General features: G+C 37.0%; 1 protein-coding gene and 1 pseudogene across 1 annotated transcript in view; one reads left to right on the forward strand and one right to left on the reverse strand.

Annotated features, from left to right (window-relative positions):
- Positions 1 to 6,714, forward strand: part of Chsy3 (chondroitin sulfate synthase 3) — a 228,842-nt gene that overhangs the window by 130,327 nt on the left and 91,801 nt on the right. The window lies entirely within an intron of this gene.
- Positions 3,372 to 3,967, reverse strand: LOC101992220 (annotated as a pseudogene).

Below are 6,714 nucleotides of genomic sequence, written 5' to 3' on the forward strand. Positions count from 1 at the left end.
ATCCATATTTTGTATGGCCTTTGAGTTGGCCTGCTTAACCAGGTTTACTGTGTGTATGATGTGTAAGTTTAATGCTAAATTGTTCATTGGAGACTATTTCATCAGTGCTATTGTATGTAATAAATAGAAACTCCCTAAGAAAATGATTTCTAAGGAAATCAAAAATATAAATACATACTTAGAACAGTTATCATCTATTGAATACTTAATCTTCGTTAGTCACAGGCCTAAGCAGTTTGTGTATATTTTATCTCTATAGCAATACAGTGAAATATTGTTCCCATTTATATGTGAGAAAACTGAGATTTAGAGATCATAAATAAACCAGAGAATTGGAAATTGTTTATAAGAAGTTCCGGTAGAATCTTAAATGAGGCTGTCTGACTTCAGATCTCAAATAGGTGATGTTGGAGACCATCATTAACTTTTGCCCAGTGAAGAGCCCTGGGCTCCTGAGTAGCCCTTAGAAATACAAAATACAAAAGGCAGCAGACAGTTCTGACTTGATGCTTTTATCAGTATTGTGGGGTTCAGAGAAGAATGAAAGACAGCAGGCTGGAGAAATCAGCTGCATCTGTTGGGGGCCATCAAGAAGTGCAGAGGATAAGGAGGAATCCTGGAATCCAGCAGGCTAGGGCCCGCTCCCAATCTCTCACATCCTGTCTCATCTGTCTTTCATCATTATCCCTCCGGACTCACTTGTCTAATATGCTATAGTCATCAAAGCAGGACATTAAGTGCTGGGATTTCTTTTCCTCTCAAGGTTATTATGAGGATTGATGAGATTATGTTTGTTAAAGAATTCTGCAAACATCAGAGAGAAGGCGCTGCCTGAATTTCAAGAGTTGCTGTGTCTTAGGGAAATCACGATTCTCTGCTCTTCTATTATTTGCCTCAGAGACCCATGACAATAGCCCCTCTACCACATCCCCAGCCAGGATGTCAGCTGTGAGGAGCACAGAATTCAGAGCTGAGGTCACAATGCTTTCCACAGACATTTCAGCCCGAGTGTTGCTGTCACTTCTGAGTAGAACATTTCATTTCAAATCTCACTTTGACACTTATGAATGTGTTTTTTTTTCAAATGGAAATTTCCTTTTTGAAAGACTCAAAGGCAAATATCATGACAAAAACCTTATTCCCAATTTTGATACTTTTTGAAGTTTTAACATTTGGGTAAGTGCATCTAGAACTAGCAGCATATTGTCATGTCGGATTCAAAAGTAAGTATCTCATTTTCTACTTCATTTATGGTTTTAGTGGTTTCTTTATTAGATTGGAGTTTGGATTTTTTTTTTATAGGAGTAGCTTTATGGACAGTTAAAATAGGATGATGCATAAGAACAGACAGTTTTACAGACTTGTGATGGATAGTGTCTGGCTCTTCCCACATTATGCCCTGACTTCAGGCATATTGTTCAACTTTTAAAATCTTTCTTCTTTGTCTTTAAAGGTAGCGTAACCTGATACCTTCTGCAGAGCTGTTGTGAAGAAAATAGAAACTAAGATGCCCTTGACAGGCTCTAAGTGATCTCGACTACATAGCTTCGTGTGCTTTGAAAATCCGTAGAAAAAGCAAAGAGCTTGTTCAGTACATTACTGTGGGTGTTGAAAAGCTGACAATTCTCTCTGACCTTCTAACAATTAGGCTGGATTCATAAACATCTGAACATTAGTGTTTTCTGTCAAGCTTCGAGTCTTGCTCAGCTAAATCCCCTCAGCCCTTCAGAAGTACCTCTGTGCATGTATATTCATGCATATATGTATAAGGGGATATACATATACCCACCCAGTTGTGTTTCTCATTCCAATGCCCATCCTCTACCATATGCCACACAACTATTTCTGCAAGCCCAGTTGAATCCCATCTCTTTGCTGTGTCTGTGGATAGAATGAAGTCATGCTGCTCAGTGTAACTGTCTTTAAAATGAAGACTATGAAATAGCTGAGCTCTTAATTTTAGGTTCTCAAGCTTGGACTTTATTTCTTATTTCTATCTAGACCTCTGTAGCACAATCTAATCTTATAATATATAGCGCTTGGCCAAAAAAACCTTTCCTTGCTCAGTAAGTTGGAACACCAGCCCATGCTTTCATTCTTGCGTGAACTCAGTCCCTGTGTGATCATGGTTTCTCAGCGGGCCATTGACTACTGAGCTCTCAGTCCTGTCCATCATTAGCACTGGCCATAGGACATCTCCTCTCTATATTCAGTATGGGCTATTTTAAAGCTACGGGCTGGTTGTTATGGGCAGTCAGATGAAGCAAACTAGACTCTCTTTTTGCAGTGTATTTCAGCAAAGCACAGTGTTTTATAAAAAATATGTTATTTTTCATAATATTTTGAATTTTGGGGAATATTTGTTAAAATATAGGAATGTAAGTGTAAGTATCCAATTCTTAAATGCAAACCTTGGCCAATAACCAAATCAAAAAGTCATGTTATGCTAATCTTAACATATTTGCTTCTTTTTTGGTAAGACACCTTATAAGTGTTTGTTACCATCAGTGAAGGTATCTTTAATTATTATGATGATGAATTCCAATTATAATCCAAGAAAAACTTTGGAACAGATTGATAACCTTTTACTCATATGTTCTATACAAAGAGCTCTGAATTAAGAGTAACAACTTACTGATGGTTTCATATAATTTATAACTTTTCAGAAACAGGCATTCTATATAGAAAATTAATAAAAGGGAATCTGGATAATGACAAATTTAAAGATTTTCTGTGGTTTCCTTACAGTTTTAAGCCACAATATATAATTCATTTCAAATGATATATTTGAACTAATAAAATGTTTTAAGCTTTATCCTGCTCTGCCTTCCGTGATGCATCATCTTATTGTTACAAAAGCTTATCTGTATGAATTTCATTAGTGTTAACCTCTTAGTTTAAAAAAAAATGTGATCAAGTGACTAGGGAGATGGCTCAGTCAGTAAGGTAAATTGCATGCTGTGGTAAATTGCATTCTTCAGCCAATAGCTTTTAAGATACTAGCCCATTTTGGGTGTTATATGTACTATAATTACAGACAAAGAGGGCATGTGGGCCTCTTGATGGCTGGATTCTGTTCCATTTCCCAGGCACATAGAGGACTGCAGATCACTACTGTTTCTGTGAATTTATCCCCAAATAAATAAACCTTAGTTATATTCCAGTCCAGGCTACTGTGGAACTGTTTTGTGTGCCAACAAATTGGCGCCCACTTCAGCCTTCAAAGTTCTTGTTTAAATATTTGCTAATACCACCAAGATCTGCACCTGCGGCAGCTCCACTGTGCCCTAGACTTCAAGGCTCACCACAGCTGCCCTCCTACATTTTTTTTTTAATAAATGAGGCAATTTACTAACCCAGCATCCTTTGTTCTAATGCTTCTTGTTGTCAGCTGCCACGTATCCAGCAATCCTGTCCAGATCTCTCTGTCTCTGAGGTGTTAGCTTGTGGTCCCCATCTTGGTCCTTTCCTAACATTTTCAACCCCTCCAGAGCTTGAAGGACAAGGTGGGCCACATTCTTGGAGCCTCAGCTAAAGTGGTTGGGTCGGACACAGTTTCTCTGCCATCCTCCATAGATCTTGGTCATGGAACCAACCAGGCACCACCCCTCAGGTATAGTTGCCTTGCTGTGGAAGCAACTCATGTGTAAAACCAGTTCTCATCATAGGGGGCAAGCTCTTTACGTTTGGTCTGCTTGACTGTGTCCACCCTTTTAGGGACTTTCAGCTGCCTGGACTTTTGTTTTGTTGCTTTATTTTATTTTATTGTTTTTTTTGAGACAGGGCATCTCTGTACCTTCAGAGCCTGTCCTGGAGCTAGGTCTTGTAGCCCAGGCTGGCCTCAAATCTACAGAGATCCTCCTGCCTCTGCCCTCCGATTGCTGGGTGTGTGCCACCACTACCCGGCTTTTTCAGGAAGGCTGCCAGAGCTCTGTTGGTTAATGCCTTTTACAGTAACTCCAAGCATCCTTCAACTCTGCATGCTTAAACTGAGCCAGTATATTAAAGGCTATTGGTTGAAGGAGTTCCCAAAACAACTGAGTGCTGCACAAGTGCAACATCCCAAGTCTAAATCTCCATCACTCACATAAATGTTAGAGAGGCAGCTAGACCCGAATCCTATCAGTGTGCAAGCGGGGGAGGCTCCCTGGGACTTGCTGCCCAGCCAGTCTAGCTGAATCAAGTTCAATAAGAGACCTAGTCTCAAAATAGAACACGGAGAGCAATAGACACATGACATGGATATCTAGCCTGCACACACACACACACACACACACACACACACACACACCGAGCCAAATTCTTTTCCTGGTGAGTTTTATTAAATGACTGTATTGCTCACTAATCATGTTATGTTCCATCACCAGTGGTTCAGTGAGCATGGGTTGAAGCAGGCATCTAGACTTGTGCTTGGCTGTATTTATAAAAATGACTTCAGGAAATATATGATAAGCAATGTCTCAGTTAAAGGAATGGGAGTATTTAATTACTCTTCTACGCCTGTGCAATAAGACTTCAGCGGTATCAAAAAGTTTTCCAAAAGGACTATGTTAGGATAGAAATGGAGGTGACAGCAGGAGAATTGTTATAAGCTTCCATTGAATGCAATGGCAGGAAGAATGTCCTAAGTCCTCACCACCACCATGGAAGCAGTGACCAGAATAATGTTATAACTTCCCAGAGTACTATCCTAAGTTCCCACTGAAGCACTGACAGGGGTAACGTTGTAAGTTCCTGTTGAATATAGCATAAAAACATACCTTCCCACTTTCCCCTCAGATGAGACTCTTCCTCTTGCTTTTTTAATACAAGTGATTCCTGAGATTAAAAAAAATACTTGGTTCCCTTCAGATTATTTTATTTTACATGTGAGATTTGCCCATTTGTTCAGCTGTTAAATTAACTCAGTTTTTAGTATGTGAAAGTCAGAGGACAACTTGTAACAATCAGTTCCCTCCTTCCCCCATGTCCATTTCAGAGATCAAAATCGGGCCAGCAGTCTTAGTGGCGAGCACCTTGACCTACCGAGCTATCTTGTGGCTCCTCTTCTTCTATAATCTTAAAATATATCTCTGTTCCATTAAAATTTTATGGAAATGTATGCATAGGAAAATCCAATCTATCTTTTCCTTTTCTCAAAGCTCATTTCCACTGCCCCAAGGCTGACAAACCCATTTTATAAGCAAGTTTCATTACTTAGGCATGAATACAAGAAAATGGTTAAAGCCAATTTGAGTTGTTGCATGAAGTAACATATAATATATCTGCCATTAACGAATTAGATGAGAAATAATGACTATTTTGAAAAGGATGAATTGGTAATCAGTGAATAACTTCTCCGTGTACATTTTCATCTTAGAAGATTTTTCCAATGCTTCTTCTAAAGTGCACTCATATTTTTATGAATTATTGAAATATACAATCCTGAATGCCAGCAAAAATGTATTATGGTTTTATAATAAATAATTTCTAGGGTTTGGTTATTATTTGATGTTTTCCCATATGGAAATACCCCAGACATCTTTAAGTATATATTTTGACCTTTTTATAAACAGATGAATGTTGGGATTTCTTTTTCCTTCCTTCATAAATTTCTATTAATAGGTGGGAAGTGGCATGTCAGTTATTTTTTGTCTCTAAATAGGAAATATATACTTATGTAAGTAAGTAGCCCTTCTGCCCACCCCTACAATTTATTGTTCTTTACTAAACAATTAATATTAAACTAGCTAATGTACTTTATCCACAAAAATCCTTTCTTGAGTTCAGAAGCATATTCTGTTGTTACCTTAAGAAAGTTGATGTTACATTTAGAAAATCTTCAATGAGGCTTGTAAATATGATTTTAATATCTGAAATTATAGAAAATTAGCTGTCTTCAGCAGATAAGACATTTCTTATTCCAAACTTATAAGTAGTATCTATAGTTGGGATTATTTCAAACTAACTTAGATGTTTTAAATGTTCTTACCATAAAGACATTAAAAATATTTGAGTTAATAAATATCCTAATTTACCTGATTTTATCAATTCACAATAGACGCATGTGTCAACATATTATACTATGTTCCACAAATATATGTACCTGTTGTTTGTTAAGAAAATATAAGATTGTTTCAATGTTTAAGTGGAAAATATGAAACATACTGTTTTTACAAAAAAATATGCATTTATAACCTAAAGTGTAGCTTAGAATGGAACAAATAGATAAAATTAATCAAATTCATGTGAGAACTAAACAGTCCATGTTTATGAAGGGTTTTAAGATTTGGAATATGTTTTTTTGATTGACATGGAGTTACTTTGTTCAACTACAAAATTTCATTTTAATAAACATCAAATAGCCAGCAAAGAAAAATTATACTTTTAAATTGATATTGTTTATTGCTAATCAATAGTCTTAAATTTTGAGTGACAGAGAATATATCCCTTTGTTTAATTCTAATTTAAAGTTTCAGCACTTGATCTATTGGTGACAGTGGAGTCAGAAGCATTCATTTAATCGTATCAACAGAGTTCCTGTTAGATTAACAAGCATCACTTGACTTTGGTTTCTTTTTATGCATTATGTATTAGAAAATAAGATTCCCCATGTTTCCATGTGTGTGAATTGTATACCTTTCTCTTTGTGTGGATCTATGGAAACAGCCAAGGAAATGAAATGCATAGTTCTGTAAATTGGCACTGATGAAGTTCTGGTGGCAAGGGAAATGG

Source organism: Microtus ochrogaster, chromosome 18 (genome assembly GCF_000317375.1).
Source record: "Microtus ochrogaster isolate Prairie Vole_2 chromosome 18, MicOch1.0, whole genome shotgun sequence".
Classification (NCBI taxonomy): Eukaryota; Metazoa; Chordata; class Mammalia; order Rodentia; family Cricetidae; genus Microtus; species Microtus ochrogaster.